General features: G+C 40.1%; 1 protein-coding gene across 4 annotated transcripts in view; it reads left to right on the forward strand.

Moving 5' to 3' along the window:
• SORBS1 (sorbin and SH3 domain containing 1) overlaps positions 1 to 24,011 on the forward strand; it is a 160,619-nt gene that overhangs the window by 25,220 nt on the left and 111,388 nt on the right. For 2 of the 4 annotated variants that reach the window (XM_039727379.1, XM_039727391.1), the window contains exon 2: positions 12,742 to 12,800. The gene's annotated coding sequence lies outside the window, so the exon portion shown is untranslated. Of the gene's footprint in view, positions 1 to 6,210; positions 6,344 to 7,328; positions 7,479 to 12,741; positions 12,801 to 24,011 lie in introns of those variants that run through there. The other 2 variants (XM_039727381.1, XM_039727380.1) reach the window with 2 other exon arrangements.

Genomic DNA, 24,011 nt, shown 5'->3' on the forward strand with positions numbered 1-24,011 from the left:
AAATAATCTTCATTCTGTAGTGTGTCCCTAGTGCAGGAACCCAACCCTCTCCAGCAGCCTGAACATGGTGTGTGTTCCTACTGTGCTGTTCTCCTGATAGCTGGGTTCATGTGTGGGGAAACAAACATGAGCTGTAATGGTCTCTGTGATAGTAGATAACAGACAGTTTGCAGTTGTCATTGAAGAGTGACCTGTCCATACAGAAAAGAGAATGGGGAGATGAGGGGAAGAGCTGGTTGTTGGTGACCTAGGTGGGTAGTCAGGGCTCTCTGGAAATGCGCTGTGTGGACTACAGGCTGATAGGACCAGAGCAACCAGCTTAAGAGAGTTGCTGCCAGGTGGGATGTGAGTTGTGGAAGTTTGTTGCAGTGGAGGACGGTATGAAATCCTAAGCAGACTTGTCTAGAGAATCTTTACATGTGTTAAGCTAATGCCTTATACAAAGTGATTACTTTTCAAATGTTCTCTGCAGTCCAGCTCGGGATATTTTTCCTTCAGACCACATTTTCAGGGCATTGCATTCCATACAGTGATAATAGATAGCCTCAGTCCTTTGGGTCCCAAAAGATTTTCTGGAAGAGTTTCTGAAGTGAATGATTTACTGTCTCCTGCCCTGTTCCTTCTCCAACAGAACAGAAATTTAATGACCTCAAAGCTAATGCACTCCAGTGTCTCTGGATAGAGACAGCAACATTTTTGCCAATATAGTTTTGGAGGATTACTCTCCCTTTCATTTTTAACATTTTTTTGGGGTGCTTCTAACAGAAATCATGACCTTAGAAGCATCTGCTGGAACCTAGTCAGTCCAGACACAATGAAGAGATGAATTTTGCTCTTCATGCCATGGTACCCTCCTTCTGTGAAGTTGGAGCAGTTTCCTGTGTGTAAATAAATGGGGAGCAGGTCATCCTCTGGCTTAATTTGAACCTTTTTTCTGTCTTGTCTTAATCAGACCACTGAAGTTCTTTTATTTTTTAAATTGTCTCTTAATCAGTGGCTACTGTTTTATGTCAAAAGATTTAGGAACAAATTTCATATGTCATTTCATATCTGAAACTTTCAAAAATTCTCTTATAGTGAAAAAAAATTGACTTATTTCTTTACATTAGTGTATTACTGTAGTTTTTTCTTCACAAATTTCTTGCTTATATGAATATCAAATTTCTCAGTTGAATATCCAGTGTTGTGAATATAAGGACTACATTATTCTGGCATGTAATTGATAGGATTTGAGTGACAAATAATTGACTGTACTGAGGTGGACAAAAGAAGGTGTCAGTTCTTGGCACCCAGTGGTGCATTTCCATTGCATGGGGTAAAGAGTGAAATCTGCAAATGTAAAATCTAGATCATGTGGACTGTACTCCTGTGGGACATTTGTATTAAAAATTGTTTTACCTGAAACAGTTTAAGCAATTACAGAAATTACAACACTTAAGGTATTAATGATGTTACATCTAATTCTTAATAAGTCTTAAAAATTAAGCTGATGCACCTGATGGATAGGTGACCCTCCTGGTGGATGAGAGGAAGGCTGTGGCTGTTGTCTACCTGGTGTTCAGCAAGGCCTTTGGCATCATCTCCTGGAAAAGCTGGCAGCCCAAGGCTTGGAGAGGTGCACCCTTTGCTGGGTCAGGAGCTGGCTGGATGGCTGGGCCCAGAGAGTGCTGGTGAGTGGTGCATGGTGCCACATACAGTTGTGGCCAGTCACTAAGGGTGTGAGCTACGAGCTGTGAACTGAACTGGATGAAGGGATTGAGTCTACCATTAGAAATTTGCAGATGACACAAGTTTCAGGGGGAGTGTTGATCTGCTGACGGGTAAGAGGACTCTGCAGAGGGACCTGGACAGGCTGGATAGATGGACCTAATTCAGTGATACAAGGTTTAACAAAACCAAGTGCCAGGTCTTGTACTTTGGCCACAACAAGCCCATGCAGTGCTACAGGCTGGGCACAGTGGCTGGACAAGCAGCAAGGGCCCTGGGGTCCACCTGGGCGTGTGCCAGCGGTGTGCCCGTGGCCAGGAAGGCCAATGGCATCCTGGCCTGTATCTGAAATAGTGTGGCCAGAAGGCCTAGGAAGTGACTCTTCCCCCGTACTTGGCACTGGTGAGGCCCCACCCTGAGGGCTGTGTCCAGTTCTGGGCCCCTCAGTTTAGGAAGGATGTTGTGAGGCTGGAGTGAGTCCATAGAAGGGCAGCAAGGCTGGTGAAGGGTCTGGAACACAAATCGTGCGAGGAATGGCTGAGGGAGCTGGGGTTGTTTAGCCTGGAGAAGAGGGGGCTCAGGGGAGACTTCATCACTCTATAAATTCCTGAAAAGACGCTGTAGGCAGGTGGGGGGTTGGTCTCTTTTCCCAGGCAACCAGTGACAGGACTTGAGAAGACAGCCTTAAGCTGTGCCAGGGCAGGGTTAGGCTAGACATTAGGAAGAATTTCTTCACAGAAAAAGTGATTGGGCATTAGAATGGGCTGCCCAGGTGGTGGAGTCACTGTCCCTGCAAGTTTTAAGATTGGATGTGGCACTCAGTGCTATGGTCTAGTTAGCAAGGTGGTGTTAGGTCATAGGTTAGACTTGATGATCTCAAGGGTCTTTTCCAACCTAGCTGATTCTGTGATTTTGTGTAATTACACTACTGTAAGTTTAGAGCAATACCATTTAGAGGGAAGTTACTGGATGCACTATAATGAAGATTGGAAGCTTGTGTGGGATCTATAGCTAAGAGATGTCATTGAAGGTTGAAATTCTTGTGTTGGCAAGTAGAAACAGAAAGAGGAGAAGTAAAACTATGTGTTAGTATTGTTATTACAGTGTTACACTGTAGACTGGTGTAAAGCCATTGACTGAAGAAGGTACTCTATCTGTACTTGTTGAGAATTCAGTCTTTTGAGCCTATACATACTCCAATTAATGCTGTTAATATCATAATAAGTTATCTTAATTACTTTTGAAAATGTTCTCTTAGTTTTGCAGATGGTACCGTGGATATGATGGGAACTTCCCCAATGAATTTTGCCTTCCATGGGCTGATAAGAATCTCTTTATTAAAGATTTTTAATCCTCTCTTTATATTTGTGTTCTGCTTTGGCCTTGTTTATTCACAACTGAATGCCTCTGATTATTTTAGCTGTCGTGTGTTCAGTATTTGATGCTTTGCATAGTAGAACTGGAATAAACTGACTGGGCTATAAGATGTTCAGCGTGTACTTAAGACAATGACCACTTAGCTGTCTCATTTCCTTAGCAATATTTTAAAGATTAATCATAGAGAGCAGTGTAAGCCAAGAAAAATACAGTTGAAATAGATTTTTCTTCATGGTGTTTTGCTTGGACTCAATATTTTGGTAGCTTGGTGCAGAATGCAAAACAACCAGAATGACTTGTTCATGTGACTGAAATTTGGATGAGCAGCAATAGAGCAATTCTTAAATACACAAGGCTAAATTTGTTGAGCCTGTTTATTGGCCTTTGACAAGATTGCAGTGAACAGATGTTTAATACCAGTGGCAGAATTGGACATGCTTCCCTTGGGATTGGAGAGGTGGCCATTCATTTGATAAACCCCAGGCAGAGGCAAAGGTACAGACTTCCAAGCAACTGAAGCAATGGCCTCTGTGTCCGGGAGATTACCAAGTTGCTGGTCTCTTTCTGAAATAATCTATTGGTATGTTTTGTTTTGGCTTGGTTGTTTTTTTTTTTTCCTGACAGGCAATCAATCAGTCTTAACTGAGTAGCTGTGAATGAATGAGTCATGGGATCAACTAAACTTGAACATGAGCATTTATACTGTTGTTTGTAGTTTGCTTGAATACTTTGTAATACAGCAGGGAAGGGCTGAGGGAGTTTTGATCTTACCTGGTGTGGATCTGACTGGTTCTGGGGAGACACAGCATGTCATGTGCATGCTGGCTGCTTATAGACCGAACACTATGCATTTAAACCCTGGCTGGGGGAGATGCCTGGGAGGGAGGACTCTGAAGCTCACTGAGGCTGGATTGCCTGTGTGCAAATTAAGACAAATCTTTAGCAAGGTTACCTAGTCACTGCACAGACCTTTGCCAGGCCATGTTTCTCAACAGTTGTGCCTCAGCTGAGTAAATACACCCTTTGAACAAGGACCAGATTTGACAACTGAAATAATGTTTGTCATGCTTTTGGGCTCAAACACAAACCAAAGCCCTAAAACATGCATCTGAGATGTCACCAGTCAGCCTTGTTTCCTAAATGAACGGGATTTGTGTTCTGTGCTGTTGTAGCTCTTCAAATGTCCTCTATATCCATGCTCCATCCTCTATATCCTCTTTGTTCCATGTGCGTTTTTTGTTACCTTCTTGGACCTTTTTTCTTAGTGCTCAGTCTTTATACATCAGGATGAAAAGAATATTCAGTTCTGCCACTCTGACGTGGTGTCATTTCCATCTTTAATTGCACAAACTCTTTGCATGAGATCATTTAATTCTTTGTATTGTGGTAGTGTCTTGTCTGAAGGTCTGCAGGATTTTCACAAATGCAAAAGTGTGTATTGCCACTAAGAAAGACCTTAGACCTATTTTGGCCTATCTTGCTTTTCATGTAGAGTGGATATATATATATCTGGTACAGTTCCATTGGTTTTGAAAGCAGATTATAGTGCATCTGAGAGTCAGAAAAGGCATAAGGCCTATCTCCTTCACTAAGTTATTCAATATTGCAGCTGGAGATGGGGAGGCCATATGCAGTGTGCTGTCCCTGCATGACACAAAAGATTTCATTTGGCTGGGGCTGTCTCAAGCTGTCACAGGTGTTCTTCTTTCATTTACAATAGCTCCATTAAAATATAAATGACTGCATTTATTACATCAGCTCTTTTTCCTTCTTTGGAATACCCCAGCTAAAGTTACGTTGCACATAACAAATGCTCTTGCTCCCTTGAGAATTAGTTTAATTACTGATGTAGGTGGGTAAAAGATCTATTGCGTCTGAGATGTTAATTTTATCATGCTTTAATTAAGAGGTCAAGTGTGAAAGGCTGCAGAATACCTCCCACTTGAAGATGCTGAATAGAATGGTGGGGGTAGAAGGCAGTGATATGATGAGGCTTTTACTGTCTGTAGGAGTATCAGCTTTCCCTGTGTATCTCATTACAATGAGGCGGGTATCTGGAAATACATGCCAATTTCTATTTGCTCATTTGTTTTCTACCATTAAAGGCATTTTCCATCCAGATCCTCTGAAGCTCCAAAACAGCTTGTCTCTTATTTTAAAGATGATGGTCACTCTTCTATCACTCACCACCAGTTTCCATAGGAAATGCCAGAACTGTGTTCTCCTGTCCAGTGGGTTTGAAGAACGGGACTGCGAGTATCCTGTGCCCCTGTGCACTGCCACAAGAGGGGATGTGGGGCATGTGTTCACCAGAGGACCTCAGGTGCTACCATCTCTGAACATGTAGTTGTTTCTTGCTTATGTCTCACTGTGAGCATGGACAGATTCCTTTTGGCATTTCATTTGGAAGTCTTGTTTCTAGCTAACTCCAAAAACAAGGAAATGTATTTGGAAAGCATTCAGGGAAGAAGTGGGCAGGCAGAATGGAGAGTCTCATAACAAGATTAGGGAGAACTGAACAACAGGAATTTCTTCCAGTAGGACATCTGGGGCATTTTCCACTTAGCTTGTTGTGTTTGCCCCAGCACCTGGAGCAGCAATGGCATACATAGGAGCAGGTGTTCATTGGCTAATGTTTGAAGATTTTCTTGAGACTGACATACTGTGCTTTCAGAAAGACTAAGTGACCAGATGAAGCAGTACTGTTGCTCTCTGAGCAGCTTTAAATATGACAGTTAATGATTTTTATTAACACCTTTTTCATTGCTTACTGTCTATGTGAATTGCTGATTCAGCAAGATGTTCTGCGATGTGTGATATGGAAAATATCTTTTCAGAAAATTTCTTCTTGGAATTTTTGCTGCTGTTTTTTCTTTTATGTGGTTGTCACTTTTCTTGCTTTTAAAGGATAATAACAGTTCAGCTATGCTACTGACTTCTCTGCATCCCTGGAGAAAGATTGGTGTAATACTGGAAAAACACAGAGTTAAATATTAACGTCCACTACTGAATGTTCCCACTGAAAAAATCAGGAACGTTTCCAAGCAGTGAAAGCAGACTTTCCTTTCCTGTAGTCAAGTTTTACTGCTTAACTTTTAAAACTACAGCTTGCTTGGTAATTGTAGATAGTTAAAAACTAGAAATTGGGAATCCTCTGTTTCTTAAGTGCTCTCACCCAGGCTGCTTGTTGCTTCCAGGTAATAGGGGAAGAATCTCATGCAGTGACTTAGTGCTGAAATGTATAGTAAGTTTTTTGAAGGTAAGAGATTGTTTGGATTTTTTTTTACCTTCCCCTCTGTACTTTGTCTTACAAGTAGAAGTTCCATTCTTGTTCTTTTGGTCAGAAATGTCATTTTAATAAATGTTGTGATTTGACATTGATGATACAGTAGCTCCTTAAGATAGAAAGCATACTCAGAATTGGTGTTTCTCTTGAGTTATGAATAAACATAGCTGCCCCAGTTTGTACTAGCTGAGGACCTAATCAGCTAAGACCACAAATGCAGCATTTCCTCCTGCTGGCTTGAAATGTCACCACCAGTCTCTGCTGAGATAAAAAATGTGCACAAAGGAAATAGTTTTAAGGAAGAGGAGGATTCTTTCACTTTTAAGAGTTTCATATTTAGAACATGTATTTATTCTGTCTTGCTGGTTGTGTCGGGTGTCAAGACTTCTGCCTCAGGGCACAATCCACTGGGAATCCCTGCTCAAAGTGTTCTCAAGGTGTTGAAACTCTAATATCTGTAGAGAGCTCAGGTATCAGCTGTGGTAATGTGGAAGCAGTAAAGCCCAGAAAGGGCTAGACTGGTTAGTGTAATGCTTGTAGGATAGTATTGCTGAAGTTTCTTTCTGTATGTGTAAAAACTATGCTTGATGATACGGACTTAATCCTTCAGAAATAAAATCATGCTCTTTGTTATAAGTCTGATTCACTTCCATTTACACAATAGCATCTCAAAGCAAGAGTGGTCTTGGCATTTGCATGAGGCACATGCTTCTGCCCACAAACAGCCAGTAAGATAAGTAATAAAAATAAGCCATGCAAGGCATGAATTGCTTAGAGATGGAAGAGACCTATTAGGCTATCTAGCCCTCCTGTGTGCCAGGGGGGAATTGCTTCAACTGGACTTGCTTTAAAGGACAGATGAATAGCTGCGTGAAACACAGGATCCCATTTTCTGTATGATATGGCTTTTATGCTGCTGGTTTTACATGTACGTCTAGCTTTGAACCTCATAAGCAACAGTATTCCAGATAAATTTTTTCCAGGCTCTTTTACTTAAAGTCTAACAGTGGTCTGAACGGAAACTGCTCTGATTGCAGAGACATGCAATTTTTCTTTGTGGAGTGATTTTTACCTCATCAAAAGAGAACAAAAAGAAAGGCAAAAATCTGTGAGTATGGCTGTCTATGAGAGCATGTGTGCATGTGCATATTTGACAGAGCGAGAGGTCTGTCTGTGTTAGATCGATTGTGAGAATAAATTCTACTCCTCTGCCTGGCCTTAGGAGGGTATTTTACAAAGGTAGCCCATTGGGAAGAGAACAAAGGCCTCGCTGCCTTGTGGCTGTGCATGACACACTAGTATTGCTAAAGCCAGCTCCCATTTCCTATTAAAGTAGTGTCTCGCATGTTCATGAAACACAGGCAGTGATGCAGCGTGATTCAGCTCGTTGGGAGCTGAAGCATCTAGTTCTGACACAGAGAGAAGATCTCTGTGATCAAAAAGGCAGAAAAACATTATTTTTCTGCCTTTTCTGTTGCTGTTCTAAGGAGCTTCATTTGGTGATTGGACAGTGAATTGCAGGCACATTTGTTTCATTGCTTTAATTTTTTTGCATTATTCCCCTTTTGTCTTTTATTGTTTTCTTACCAGTATTTGAATAGAAAAAGAGCTCTGTGGTAAATTATGTCCATGCCCCACTTCTTTCCAGACCTGACATGTTTATATATACAAAGAATTATGGAGGAATTAAAGAGAGGACCAAAGAAGCTCAGGAATTCTTTCGTAAAGCTTGCCACATTTTTAATAAATGGGCATATAGCAGAGGGGGTGAAATCTGTTGCTCAATACCATAATAGGCAGTGCAATGCTTTTGCCTCTCTCTGTCATCCTTAACAGACAAATTTATTTTTGGTAATGAGACATTTATCTCTTTCACATCTATTAAAAGTCAGTTCTAGTGTCAAAAATCAGTTGGAAATAAGATGAAGAAATTTAATGTTGAAATGTGTTTCTTTTGGATGCTTGTCACAGCGTTGTCAAATCCTGGGGATCCTTTTTCACTTTGTTTTGGTGTATTTTTGCCTTGCTGCAACATGCATTTCCAGATGATTTAGGTGTTTATCTGACAGCATCATATAGTAGTGGGACTATTTAGACTGTGTAAAGAGGCTTAAAGAAATTACTTTCAGGACAATAATTAACATACCATCATTTTAAATAATTGTTTTCTAACACTTTTCTGTGTGTGGATCCTTTAGGAGTTTTTGTTAGTGGCAGATCCCTCCTTATCTGACTTAAATCTATTGAAAGCAGACTTTCTTTTCTTCATGGTCATCCTTGAAGCAGTTCACAGAAAAACATGTATAAATAGCAGCTGGTTGGACTCCTCTGGTGCCACAGAGAAGGAGTCCATATAGAAGTAATTGTGGTAAAATAATACTATTAGTCAGAAAATATGGGCTCTGCAGGTATTTCTGGTCCTGACACAATTCAGTTAAGAAAGTATTTTTACAATTGTGGACTGAGCACTTAATGTTATACTTATGCAGGTCAACAAGCAGACCACTTTGCTTAATCTGTGCATAGAGAAGCTTGTGCGGGTGCTGGATGAGTGCAATGGAGCTTTTGTAGGCATTGTTTTGAATCCTGTGAGATTCATTAGATGCCTTTCAATGGATTTTCAAACAATTGTATAGCATTCTGCAGGTGGAATTTTTCTAGCAAGATCTGAAGTAGTTGACAACAGGTGAAAAAACAACTCCCTCCTTTTACGTTTATACATATGATTCCTTTAAAGAAGCTGCCTGGTGCCTTTATGCACCTCCTTCTTGTTAGCTATAAAAGAGGGGGAATGGCCAGCATATCAGAAAGGCTTGCTGATGTGAAGTGACCCTGAAGCTTATTCCAGGAAGTTTATTTTCAGAAAGTGTTGATTATTCATATTTTGAGAACCCTTTAAACTATTTATGATTCATACCAGACACTCCTTTCAGTCTTAATTGACACCCATCTCATTAAGGTGACATGAGACTAAATACATTGATGCAAGGAATGTTTTGACTTTTTAGCTGATAAAGTGCTAAATATAAAAACCAAAACCTGTCTAGTAACAGAACTACAGATAAACAATGAAAGGTTGCTATTACAGAGGGGTTACATCAGCTAGCTCCATGGATGAAACATCTTTTCCATGGAAGAAATTGCATCCTACATGGAAGGGATTCTCTTCTGTACTGTGCAAATCCTACAATTGTCTTTACCTACCCATTTCCTTTCACTCTTCCGTTCTTGCACAGAAGTTATTCTCCTCATTTGGCTTCTGCTGTACTATGAACAATGCTATCCTTTCTTCCCCCTGTCGTCCTACACCCACTTTTGAACAACTATGGTTGTTGAAATTACAGTTCTTTTAAGGCTAGAGGAGGAAGAAAAATTGTTCCTTCACCTTCCTTTAGGGATCATCTCTTGTTCTTTTCATTACATAAGTAATTTTTTCCATGGGCATATTCATGTTTGTTTTGAGACCTTTCAACATCAACACTACTTGCTATGCTCCTTGATGCTCTTTCTAGCTTTTTGTTCAAAAAGGCATTGAAAGTTAGTGATTAAGTTGGGAAAAATTATTTAATCTCATTGTATACTGTGAGTAAAGCCTTCAGTACCTTGACAGGCTCTGATTTGTGATGAAAAGGTACGAGTGCTCCAAAATGACAGAGGCAGTGACCCTGCTCTATCTCCTCCTCTCCTCTCCCCAGCACTCATGTTTTACAGACACAGCTGCTGATTCTGATGTGTCACATACCCTGCAGATCCAGGCACGTGTGTCTTTCACAGGCAGTGTGTGGAAAATGACAGCCATCACATTATTTCAAGTGCTACAGCCGTCGTCCTTTGACGTGCCAAACTACTTTTTGCAGGCAAAAATTGGCCCTATGTTAGACTCTTATGGGTAGAAGGATGGATATACATGCCCTTTGTTTTCTAATAAGTGTGTGATTCTTTATAGTGGGGGGAGTATGTGTGTGTGTGTTTGGTTTTGTTTGTTTCTTTTAAACGTGGATCATGTTTGGCAGCATGTTTGAACTATGGAGTTCAGCTCCCTAAAGTTCTAGTGATTATTCCAGGGCTCTCACCATGTCATATCCAGCTTTGTCAGATACGTTCTCTTTGCCTGGTCTTCTACCTGGTTTATGCTTGAATACTTAACAGGTATCATCTGTACTTAACAGAATTGTCATCTGGGAGGTTGAACAGTGCACAAGGGAGAAGTGAAAAGCTCACAGTGAGCAGTAATTAGGAAGTACAGCAAAGAATGATTTGATAGTTATGAATGAGATTTCTTCATGAGATGCAGGAAGGTTGCCCAGAATATCTCCTCCTACCTCCAGCAACTTCCAGTACTGCATAATCTTTAGTGATGGTATTTACAATATGTATTTTGCTGCTTTAACCTAGATATCCAAACATTTCACATTTCTAAGTAATTTAGAAAGTCTGTTTGAGCCCCACTTTGCATACTCCTTAATTTAAAAGTTAATAATTTGGATACTGTACTCTCATCTTGCTCTAGCTGTTTGGAAGCTGCATGATTGCCACCTAACCAAAAAGACTATTGCACTGGCCAGAAAGGAAATCTCTGCATATTTTGCCCTTACCAGATTCTTTTGCAGGGAATGGGTGGCATCCTGGATACTATTTCTTCAAATTGTAAATCAGTTTAAAAGCAGAATTTCATTTTGCTGTTGCTGCCTTTCCAGCTGTTTGGAATGCAGTTGCAATGTGTGTCTGATCTTCAGGGATATCCGTAGGAAGCATGTGTTACTGATTGAACTTAATTGGACTTTCAAAAAAATTCTCCTTCGTTGCAGACCAATGAAAAGAACATTCCTTTGCCACTCTTATCTAATTAACATTAGATAAGAATGGTTCATGTCAGAGTTACTTATCTATTGCTGCTATTAATAATAATGTTTGCTCCAATATACTTAGGCTTTTGGCTGTTTTGTGGCGCATGGAAAATCCATGATTTTCCTTGAGCAATTCCTGCTGGAACTGGTCTTGCTATGTGTCTTGCTTTACTGTTTTGGGCCTTTGATTCTAAATTCTAGCAAAAACCATCCAGGACTTTATTTTTTGTAGAGTTATGAATTTTTTTGTCCTGTTTTGTTTCTATTTCCAGAGCCATTTATTTGGCATGGCTGTGGGTTACGCTATCCAAAGTGATAGTATTTATCTATTGGCTCTTGAGGAAAACAAGATCAGAAACTGAGGACATAGAGTAAAGAGGGGTGAGGTGTTCCTAGCCCCAGTCCTTCCTTCTGGGTGCCAGGAAGCTGTGAGGCATGTTGCTTTCTGAGAGGGAGGAAGAGGTAGGCAAGTTGAAGGGCGTTTTACTCCCCGTAGCAACATTGGGACAGGGAGGGAAAAATTCTTCACTGATTGAGGTACCAGTAAGAACATATTAACACATGCATAAGTCTTGTGATTGAAAAAAGGTCCAGTAGGTTAGAAAATCTTAGAATCCTAGAATGGTTTGGTTGTAAGGGACCTTGAAGATCACCTAGTTCTGAGCCCCTCACCATGGGCAGAGCTACCTTCCACTGGGGCAGTGGCACACTCAGTGTATCTGTACATATAGGTATCCACAGGCTGTGTCCTTGGCAAGTGCTTAAGAAGGCACCTGACTAAATAGTAAGGGCCAAAGTTGTGAGGCAGATTTCTTTGTGTATGAGAACTTTTGTACTAGTCCTGCCTCTCACATAACTTTGAATTAAACACAACATAGTAAAAGTAATATTAGAACATTCTTATACATCAATCAAGCTGTCATTTTTTGTGGCAAGCTAGGAGAATTTAGGTATTTGCAGACTTCTATGGTATTTTTAGAAGGTTTAGAATACTCTTGAAAAAATTGAAATATAATGAGTAGAAGTTACTCCGCATAGGTTGCATGCAGAGTGTTTTCATATTTGTCTCTATTTTAACCTGTTATGGAATCTGGTACCTTCTTGACACCAAGTGAGTCTGTGTAGGATGTATTAGATCAAAACACATTCCTGTCTCCAAATGCTAACAGCAGCGCATTCAGTTCTCTGGATTTCAGCAGCTAAAGCAGGTGTTGCAGAATTTTGGCACTGCTTCTCTTTACAGAGTGATAAACACAAACGATGTTGCCTTGGGTTTCATATAGACAAGGAGGATCTTGTCTTATAAAAGCCAATTCATAGACAAATGGTGACTCTTAGCTTTAAGAGGCTCGGCTGACAAGGCTGGTTGAACTGATGGGCTAGAAATTGTCGAATTTTATTGTTTACCCCAGGGTGGTGGTTTCTTTTATTTTAAACTGAGAGACCATTTTATTTTTTTTTTCCTAACATCTGCATTAGATTATTGTATTCTATAACACTTACTGGTTTTTTTTCCTTTTCTAGGAGGAGTCCAGAACATACCTGTAGAGCCGCAGCTTCTCTTTCTCTAAGCTCTGCCAAAGGTATGTAAATATATGTTATGCACTGTTATTCTCCTCTGTATTCATCTAAATGGCACTATGGAAATTTCCAGAAAAGTGACATCCAAATCTATTGGCAGGAGATTAATACTTCCTTTATTTTTGAATGCAGTATTTCAAACACAATTCAAAGATCTTCTCCAGAGAATTGCATTGAATCCAAACAAAGTTTGAGAATTCAGGTTAATGCATACAACAGTGATCATCCTGTTTATACACTGTTGCAAGTGATGTTCAAGTTTAGGCTGCCTGATAATAGATGATAGGTGTTTCAGAGGCTGAAGAACAAGAACTGAGCTATTTAATACTAGCTGGACTCTGGTTTCAAAGTGTCTGTTAATTAATGATTCTCCACCTCCTGAGCAAAAAACATGGCATAAAGGAGGCACTGTCTCCTTCCCTTGCGAAGTCTGGGAGTCTTCCTCACTTTCTGTAAGAATGTCTGGATTTCTAGTTTGGCACTGTACTGTTCCTCCTTAGCAGCTTGGTACCTGAAGGAGTTTTACCAGGAGAACTGAGTGACATAAAGTGGTTTTAACAAACGTGTAAAGTTTTGACCTAAAAATAGGATAATATAGTGAATAAGAACCTGATGTTCAAAGGTTCAAAGCTGTCTTTGCTGTCTAGTTGGTTGTATAACTTGGAAGAATTGAAGTAGCTTTTGTGGTGATAATTATTAACATATGATTGCAAAGTTAAGAGTAAAGAATAGTGTTTTTCTATAAATGTCACTTTAAAAACCCATAATACAGCATGATATTTCTTTTTTATTTTTTGAACAAATGTAAAGAACCATGTAGCCTAATAATTAATATACATATACATGCAAGATTCCAGAGTAAAATTCTAATTACTAATAAACTGTACATGTCAGCTTGACAGTGCTTGCCTGGTAACAGAAAGCAGTGTATGATGAGGAACAGTGGGACTCTTTTTGGGGTTTAGTTGTATTTTTGGGTTTTTTTTCTTCCTTTTGAACAGAGAGTGGGAAGTGGTTCCTTTGAACTATTGTGCCACATAAGCTTTGACTGCAATTTTTATTTCTCTCTGTACCTTCTAAGTATACACCACCCTCTTGTAGCTGAAGCTGGTGGTGGCCTGGGTTCTCAATGAGGCATAGGCAGGGAAGATGCAGGTTCTGTCATTCAGTGGTACAGGAAATATGAACATTTTCTAGCTCTGTGTTTGCAATGCCTGATATTCCCTGACCCTGTGTGAACTCACCAATGCTTTTCTGCCTCTATAGACCCCTCTTTTCAGTGTGGAAGAAAGAACTGAGAATAAGTCAGAATTAATTTCTGCTAAGTTTTCCCAAGTAATTCTCAGCCACCCATGGGTTTTCCTGGAAGTCTGGTATACAATAGGCCTTTGTCTCCAAATGGATTTATTTATTATTTTTGAATCTAACTGCCTAGCTTGACCCCAGTTTTAAAGGCCTTCTTAGTCCCCAAGGCTTACCAGTTCATCCTTGAAACAAACCTTTTGAAGACATGACTCTTCTGTGAATACACAAGACATCATAAGTCAGTTCATACCAGACTGAATGCAAATTTGTCAAATCATATCTGAGTCCAAACTGGTTACATTTTAAAGGAACCAGAGACAAAGCAAAACATTTATGAAAGCAGTTTTATGGTTTCTACAGAAATACATTGTTGTGAATTAGGTCTGGATTCCTTGACAAAACTGATCACAGGTGGAGGACACACTTTCAGCAACAGGCTCAGAGTTCCTACAAGCTGTAAGCTCCAAATTGATCATGTAAGATTAATTGCTCAGTTTTCTATTAATTGATTATTTATTTCTACTCATTATTATTTATTATATTGTCTCTAAAGAACCCTTGAAACTGTGTTAGAGACAATATAAAACAACTAACAGATCTCCATCTTCTCTTTGTTTCAAATTGGTTTGCATTGAGCACCAAGGCATTGTACCACTTGTCCAGCTCATGATGCAACAGTTAATATTTCTTGAAAATAATGTTCCTCAAACAATGAGGGCTTCACCAAAAGACTTACATTATCTTTTTAAAATCCTCTCACATGTGAGCTCTGATATTTGATGAGCTGGAAAATTCATGAAAATTTTTACAACTTTAGGAGAAATGTTCCTGACACCAGTTACAGCAGGTAGAGAGCTGGGGACAGGTTTTTGTGCAAGTGCTTAACATTTGCAACTGGGTGGGAATTTCTTTAAGGAGTTCAGCTTTCAGTCATATAGGGGCAGATTTTCTAAAGTGTTTATGTTCTGATCTTTCTGAAATTCTCTGTCCCTAACTCATTTGCAACAAGCAATCTTTCTCCTCCCTGCCCCTTCCTTTAGGTCTGTAATAATCATCACTTGATGAATCATGCACACTTTTCCTCCCCACGACATCGTCATTTGCACCAAAATTGCACTGAAAATTGTGTTGGTTACAGGAAAATAGATGTTGACTAGTACTGAAATCTTGTCATGCATAATCTTGAGCATGAGACAAAAGATAGTTATTAGCTCATCAGTTCTACTGCCATGCTGATGTAGCTGTGGCCCTGCAATGTATTTTTGTACTGCTCAGTCCAGTCTCCTTTTAAAGACTGAAGTGGTGACATATGTTTTATGCCACAGAACAATCTGTATAAATTCCAACTGATTTCACTGCTACAGGATTTTTTACTAATAGAGTTGTCTTTTTCTTGGACTTGCTTCTACCAGATTTAGCTATTTTTCTTTCCTAAAACACATGCACACTGCCACTTGAGAAAACCTCAGTTCATCTCTTGGTCAAATTGTCTTTCAAGGCTAAGACATCAAGAGTACTATTATTGAAACTACTTTAAAATTAACAGGAAAGACAACCTGATCCTAGGATGCAGTGTTGAAAGTGGATGTCTGGATGGGCACCGCCCAGAACTTCTCTTTTCAGAGCCCCTACAAACACACCACAACTGTGATTCTTTATATCCTTGGATTACATGGCAACAGGGCACAAATTGTTAAGATTATGGGATAAGACTTGTCATCACCAGTCTCGCCATTAGGAACAACCTGATATAGAAGCAATAAACCCCAAAGTTTTCCTTTCACACAAATTGTGGAAATTTGTGGTGTGGTTTGTTTGTCTCCATGAGTTTTAGCATGAGACTTAATGATGCGTAGGCCTGACACTCCTGCTGTTCTTGTTGCATTTTCTCTGTTAGCATCACTGTTCATTGGCCCTGAGGCCAAGACGTCATTCATTCCCTGTTTGCTTGAGCAGTTGCTGCTTGTGTGGTGTGCTTGTGCTGATGAATCACTCATCTCCTGTTCGGTGCCTGAAGTAAAAACTGTGCATCTGATCTGCCACTGGGGTTTCTATTTCATAGTTAATTCTATACAGGGCACGATACAGTCAAGCCCACAGGAAAATCATGCCAAGACCAGTGTGAAAAGAGGACAAGACCATTCTAATCTCTTCAGCCAACATTAAGGAGAGAGCGAAGATATGAAAGATTTATTTAAAATGTGACCTTGGAGGTCTGGAGATAGATAACATAGAGAAGATAAGGTACAATGGCTGTAGCTGAATGCAACCTCACACCCATGGTGCTTGGCTTTCAAGCTCTGTCCTGTTTCAAACATGGAAAGAGTAGATAAGGCCATTTCCGGTATATGATGGTTTGTTAGACTGCTTCAGCTGTGGGATCCTTTACCTTTGAAACTGCAGTGTCACCAAAAAACTGCATTTTGTTTTATTCCAGAAGCTTCTGACAGTCAGCAAAGATTGTATCCAAACAGTCCACTGAGTATTAGCACGCAGCTTGTTCCAGCAAATGCATTAGTACCTATTAAACATTTACACAGTAGCATAAAGTTAGACAAGGATTCACAAACATAAATAAGACCTGTTCTTTGCACTGTAGAGTCACCAGTCTCAATCCTGCCTAGATGACAAGTAGAGAACAGCTGTTTATAGGAGGAAGGGTGAGAAATATTTGAAGGAAAAGTGATTTCTGAGACGGTGGTGACTGGAGAAAGGGATTTGCAGGTCTAGGAACTAACATATCAGAAGGTATAAAAAGAGTGAAAATGGGAAGTGAAGCAAGATAATGAGTTTAGGCGGTAATAAAGAATGGAAATGAAGTTAAGTGTGAGATAAGCTTGAATATGAAATGGCCAGGATTGGATAGGAGGATTTTCTCTTACCACTTTTTAACATTCAAATGATGTGTTCAGTATGCAGATCTGATAGAAAGTGTCTTGCAGGTATTGAGGATGGGACAGAATAGAATAAAGTCTTTGTCTTTGAAAGCATACATATAGTTTCTTTGGTCTGTCCTGATCAAAATGCAAGTTTTCTTTATTATCTTTTGGTCTTTGGAGCTCTACACTTTTTTTAACTTCTCTTGTTCCACCTGGGAAGGTTATTTTATTGTTTGGTGCTTCCAGAACCAAATTTCTTTTCCCTAGCTTAATACTGAATTCTTGAGACTTTTCACATCTTTTCCTTTTCATTTTTAACAGCAGTATCAAGGAATTGAAAACCAAAGAGTGGTACAGATATTTTTCTGTTGCTTGAAATGCGTTCTATATGGGAGCTGTAGGAAACATTATGTAATGAGCTTCCAGCCAAATGGAATCTCAACAAATCTCTAAGTCTAGTGAAATGTACAGGAAGAGAGAAATAGTGATGTTATAACATAAGCAGGCATTGGGCAGAGGTGCCTAGGACACTAGATAACCCAAAAGAAACCCAAACTGAAACAAAAAAACCCCAAACAAAAAAACAACAACAAAAAACAAACAAAAACCCCAAAAAACAAACCACCACTAAAAAAACCTAAAAAAATAACCCAATAAACCCCAACAAGTAACAAAAAGACTCACCCACCTCAAAACCTCTCCTTTCTGCTCTTTAAAACAAAAACTGTCCAAATGGAAATGTACGTGAAGCAGTGAGATAGTTGGTAATGAGAAAGAATTGCCATCACTTGCTACTTTACTCTGTGCTGTCTGTTGGCAGTATTGGGAGCAGCAGGACTCCCCAGCAACTTCCACACAGCCAGGTTCATCATTAAAATGCATACAGTCTTGACCATCTTAGTGGACCTAGTGAAAGACTCTGAGTATATAACCTTTAAAAATATATAGCATTAGTGTAAACTTTTTCCTGTTTATGAAATATCAAAAAGTGAAGTGACACAGCTCAAGTCCTGGAGAGAGACTCTGGGTAATGCAGAAAATGAAATGCAGTACTTTGCCTAAGGCTTTTCAGTGCCTACGCACCCATTTTGTTCCTGCAATAAATCTGCATGTGGCATTTGGAAAGAAAAATTTTTCTTCACCCAGTGCTACACTTAATATTCTCAGACTATTACACTTATTTTTGCTCTCCCTCACCCCCACAGTAATTTTTAATATACAGATATCAGAGGAGTACTAAACATTTGGCTGAGTGCAACAGCTTTTATTGGAGCCCTTGTGGTATATAGGAAATCACATGCTGGAGAGCTACTTTCCCAGAGACAGCAAATTCAGGAGTAATGCTGTCAGAAAGGGGATGTCCTGCCACAGCTTTTGTTCTCTGGCATGGTTGCCAGTGAAGCGAGGGGGCTGCTCAACCTGTCTGCCCTGTGCCCTCTTGCCAGCTCAAGGCCATTTGTGAGGGACAAGGCCTCGGCTGCAGGGCACACAGAAACAGCACAGCCACCAGCTACTCTCTGCTCGTGACTGAGACCAGAGCCAGGAAAGAATGAAACCCCTGTTGACAAGTATTTTGTGAACTGTCTGTGGTTTAGACACAATCTGCGTGGCTTTAGTTTCTAGTTTCAGGTTTGTAGGTGCTCGGGATCTGCTGGTCTCTCTCTTGGCAGCTTCGGTACTGTGTGCTCAGATGCTCACCCACTCCTTGTGGCCCACCAGCCTATGGAATGTGTTTGCTGCTCCTTTGGTGCACTGATGACCGTGTTCAGGACTTGGGCTAAAGTGAGTAGACCTGCTGAGAGAAACATAACATTGCACAGGAGAGATGGAAACGCTGCACCCATCCCTTTCCTGCAAAACCTGAAGTGACTGGAAGTTGTAGTACCTTAAAATGGGTGTTACAGTCCTGGTCCAGCTGGAGTTCATTGATTTAGGTCTGATCTACAGTTAACATAAGCTTGTGAAACTGGCTTGAATTGGGCTGATATCAAAACCGATTTTTGAGAGATGAAGCAGAGTGGTGGTAATTTGTATAAATGTCTACTGCCACTGCAGGCACTGGTGCCAAGGAAAGACAGATGGAGAGTGGAAAATGTCACAGAGAAGGGGGATGGGACCTGTGAAGTACCTATAAACTTAAGATTTGTACTGTAAATAAACCTTCAGTGGCAGCTAATAAATAGAAGGATGATTAGAAGGAAAAGTGGCAAATGATACAGATATTAATTGTGCTTAACAAAATATTTCCAAGAAATAAAATTTAATCCAGAAAGAATGCCAAAAATATACCAAAGCCAAAGCTGATCATCTGAAGGTGAAATGGAAACTAAAGGCAGTGCCAAGGTTAAGGCTTATTTTGTCTCCTGCCCATGTATTATCATGGAGGAAAAAGCAGAGACTTGTATTTTGCCTGCCACAGAACCAAGCTGGACAAGTTGATTAAGGGATACTTTAGGATTGGATCTGAAGGATCAAGGAGATAGATTGTTACTTGCCTTGGAAGAGGTGGGGGTGGGGAAGAAAAGAGAGTGAAACACGTGGAAAACATCTGGTCCAAGGAGGCATTTTGCAGTTAACTTAGGCAGGAGGGAAGGAGCAGCGGCTGTGCAGTGTGCAGGGACCACCAGGGCTGTGGTGATAAACAGGAGAGAAAAGAAGGCAGAGCTAGGATAAGGCTTCAGCCAAATCAAAGAATTAGGCAGAGGGAGGACCCAGACTGCAACTTTGTGACCAATAGACCCCTCCAGTCTAGAATGAAAGTGTAAATTTGGAGTGTCTGTGGGTAGTGCACTGCTTTTGAGTTAGACTCATCCCAGGGAAATGAGCAGGGTGCTTTCTTTGGATTTGTGCTGAAAGCAGGGTAGGTAGTAAACATACAGAACCTTTTATCAGAAATTGTGTGTCCTTCATGGAGGGGGAGATATCACCCTGTAATCAGGAGGAAAATTATCTGCCTGGAGAACATTAAGCCAGCCAAAGAGGAATGGTGCTAGATTAGGGCTTTGAGACCTCCCTCTCTTCCTTGGGGGTCAATTCAGATCTTTGTTTCTTGCTCTTTAGAAGGGCCAAGTGCATTGCTCTGGAAGTACAAGCTTACTTGTTCCCAAATACCTGGTTTCTTGAACCTGAATTGTTCTCTTGGCTTTTACTTTGTTGCACTGAACTGTAAAAGATCTTTTAGGTTCTTCTGTGGATATGTGGTTTCAGAACTGGTGTAAACAGATCCAAGTCCTGGCTGCTACTGAAAGAATATGGCCCTATCCCAACTTCACCCTTTGTGTTGGCTCTAGTGTTGATGTGACATGGTCAGGTGAACTGAGAATGAATCCAGCTGAAAACTTACCCAGCAAAGAAAAAATGGAGCCTCACAGACATGGGGAAGCCACTATGTGCCTTTGTCAAACAGGAGGAATACCCAGCTGCAGCTTTCCTGGAATTGCTGATTTATTTTTTTTTTTATGTGACCCTGAGGCTTCTGGTACTGATAAAAGCTTTTGCTTTATGTAAATCAGTGATCTTATAATATGTGGCATCTCCCAGGTCCTATTTTTCTGGAAAGTAAATTTTACCCTCATATACTTGCTGAAATTATGCCGTCCTTGTTTCTCTCGTTGTCTGACTTTACAAGGATGCTCATGGGAGATTGATCCAAAGCTCATTGAAAGCAGTAACATGATACATGTTACTGATAGCAGACTTTGGATCAGAAATAAATCCATTCATTATGCCTCGTGGTTGTGCTGTTTATACTCCACAGCTCAATTTCTATACCCCATGGTGTATCACTAAAGACAAAATAAAATTCCTCCTATGCAGCCCATTGCCTCTATTACCCTTGAATTTATTGGTAGTTCTTCCTATATTTAGAGGACCCCTAGAATTGGTCTAATGCCTGTTTTCCTTTTTTTTGGATGATGGCATCTGAAAGTGCTTGTACAATAATTATACTCAATTCCAGAATGGCTCTTTCCATGGTTGTGCTACATCGCCATTATCATAATGAGACACAAGAAATTGCAATTATGGGATTGCTTCCTTGCAAGTTAAAAAGAACTGTCCACAGATGGCCAGTTATTATACTGGATTTTGGTTTGGACTAATGTCTTTTTCCAGCCTAGGTGGGCTGGAGAAAGAAAACCAGCTAAACTTTCCATGAACCACATTAAAAGAAAGTTTCGCTTCCCTGGTGAGAAGAGCCACTCCCAAAACAGAGTGCTTTCAGGTGGGTGGGGAAGGGAGCCGGAAGGGAGAGGCTTCACAATCCAGTGAACAGATTGAGACTGTTGAGGTTCTGCTCAGCATCTAAGATGCTTGATCACATTGCCTCAGCTGGCCAGTTTTCCAAGTTAGGTCAATCTCAGTTTGGTTCCATAAAGCGTGTGCATTTTTTTTTGTTAATGGATTCTGAGAAATGTGAATCTTCTTTCTTCAGGGAAGATATTAAAATATCCCTTGGAATTTCAGATTAAGTCTGGCAGTTTGTGGTGACCTCAGTTAAAATGAACCTTATCTTCCATGGTCATGTAAACTGCAGGGCACAGACAACTTGCTGCTCTCTGTTGAGGAAGTGCTTGTTTCTTTAAATGGTAACGCTGCTGAGGAACGTTAATACGTGTTAGGCTGGAAGAGGGAATTGAGAGCTTATCCAAAAGTATTGCACTTCAAATCTAGGGTTGTGTCAGAGTTCTCAGGCCCAATGATTAGCCTGCAGGTGCTAGTTAAAGGGCAGTAGCCTTTTACCACTTCTTAGGGATTTGTGTTGAGAGACCAGTCAGGATAGATGTTGTTCACTGACAGTTTTTGGTGATCTTTTTCTCTGTGGAAATACAAAGCTGTTTTTCAAGACAGACTGTAGAAATGGATTGAAAAAGTAAAAAGTGGCAGAATATGGGAAAGAGCCCATGGACACCCTGATTCTGTTATAGAAACATTGGTCTAAAGCCAAAGTTAATAATCTTACATATCTTAAGTTAATAATTACAGGTATTAATAAAATCACTATGAATTTTCCAGAGATAATAGCATCACTAGTAATACAGTGCATGCCATTCCAGAAGCAAAAGTCTAAGGTTGTTGTTGTGGTGCATTTGGCCATCTAGTCCATTTATAGTGCAACGCCCCTCTCCCTCTCAGTATTGAATTTGAATAATTGTGTATGTTTCCAGAAGGAAACAATTGGTGATGTGAATTGTATAACAAAAGCAAAAGAAGATCTTCTGTTTTAATGTCAGGAATAATTGTATTGTGTTTCCAGAATGAGACAGAAAATTTTCACTTCTCAGCTTTGAAATCCCTTCCTTTCCTTGAAAAGTTGTTCTCCTTTCTTCTGTTTTCTCTTCCTTGATCTAAATAGCTTTCTTCTCCTTTCCTTTTCATCTCTTTGCTCCACCCAATGAAAAGTGGGTAAAGAGAACACAGAATTGGGAGAAATTCACTGGTATCCCAAACTTGATTTATTACTTTAAAAAAAGTGTATTTTCAAAATGAGACAAGCTGCACATAAAATCTTGTTGGATTGCAGTTTCTGCAAAAATTTATTATGCTGTTTCAGCTCAAAGTACAGGTGTAACTCTCATCAGTTAGGCCTGCTGAAGATTATCCATTTGCACCTTCAAACATGACAGCAACTTTCCAGATCTGTAAAAACACTTGTGTTTGAAGTCTTTGTGTTAAAGCACTTCTTCAGAGGAAAATGGTATTTATTGAATGACCATTTTCCTCTGTAACACCTTAGGGACTCCTATCCAGCTATTGAATTATCAGAAGTCTGATGATTTTGGGGGATTTTAATAAAGTTGTTTTATGAAGAATGCCTGTGCATACAGAAGCATTCCAGAATATGTCCCATTGCTATTAATCTCTCATTAATCAGAATGTGTAATTCAACAGAATGTATGATTGCCCCTTGGCTTTTGTTTTGACAACCAAATTCCACTGAGTTGCACCTACTGCACTTAACTCCATCAGCCATTTCCGTAATATCTTCTTATATAAGAGTGTAGTTGCAGCTAAAGGAAGATAATAAGATTTGCTCTAAGCCCCTCTGTATTCCTCTTCATTTACTATGCAACTTTTAATTAAAAGAGGGAAAGAAGGGGTGAGGAAGAGAGATCTCATCTGTTTTAGTCAAGTTGTGAATTAGGGACGATAAAACTGCATCTAGGAAATTGTAATTGTCCCAAAGTTACTTTTAATTCTGTTGGTTGTCTAGCAGTAGGTACATAAGAGAGTGAAAAGGAGAAAGGATGGACCTGTCAGGAATAGGAGACTCAGACTCAAAGCTTCCTGCCACAAATGGATCAAAGATCAGGACCTGAAGATTATTGATTAAGGTCTGTGCCGGAGGAAAGAGAGCATCTGTTCTTGTTCTATCATGCTCTGCCCTGCTGGGGAGGGGATAGCACATACCCTTCAGGTTGGGTGAAGCGAGAGAGGGGATAGGAGTAAGAAGCAAACCCTTCTTTACATTTGTGTCTCCACCATTTTTCAGCCTGTTAGCACTGGAACACTCAGATTTTTTTTCCAAAAGGCTGTTTCAGCATGGTGTGAAGCCTTACACAGGAAATGTGCATTTTCCCAGGTAGACCAAAAAGTCTGTGATTCATTTCTGGTGACCACACGTCTTGTACAAACATAAAGGTCTTTACTAGCCCAGGTTTTAGAAAACAGCCTTCTCTTTGTGAAACTCTTCTTCAGCTTAAAGGATATATCTGTCAGTGATGGCATGAGAACTTTTTTGAACATGAAGACAAATCCTGACCAAGAGAGCCGGATCAGACAATAACCTGGATTACTAAACAAGAAGTAACTGAAAATGGGCAGCGTCTGTATTTTACAAAGTGGACAGAAAGCAGTAAATATTTATCTGTCCTTTCCTTCCCTTTGAAATAAACACTTAAGACTTTGCTGTCGTTCAGATAATCTGTTTCTATACTAACCCCTCTCCTTAAGGGAGACATCTATTTCCTACTACAACCATATAGAGGCCCTGAACTAAAATATTTTGCATGCCTTTGCAGGCCTCCAGGA

The sequence above is a fragment of the Passer montanus genome, unplaced genomic scaffold (genome assembly GCF_014805655.1).
Source record: "Passer montanus isolate IOZ18808 unplaced genomic scaffold, ASM1480565v1 scaffold61, whole genome shotgun sequence".
Taxonomy (NCBI): domain Eukaryota; kingdom Metazoa; phylum Chordata; class Aves; order Passeriformes; family Passeridae; genus Passer; species Passer montanus.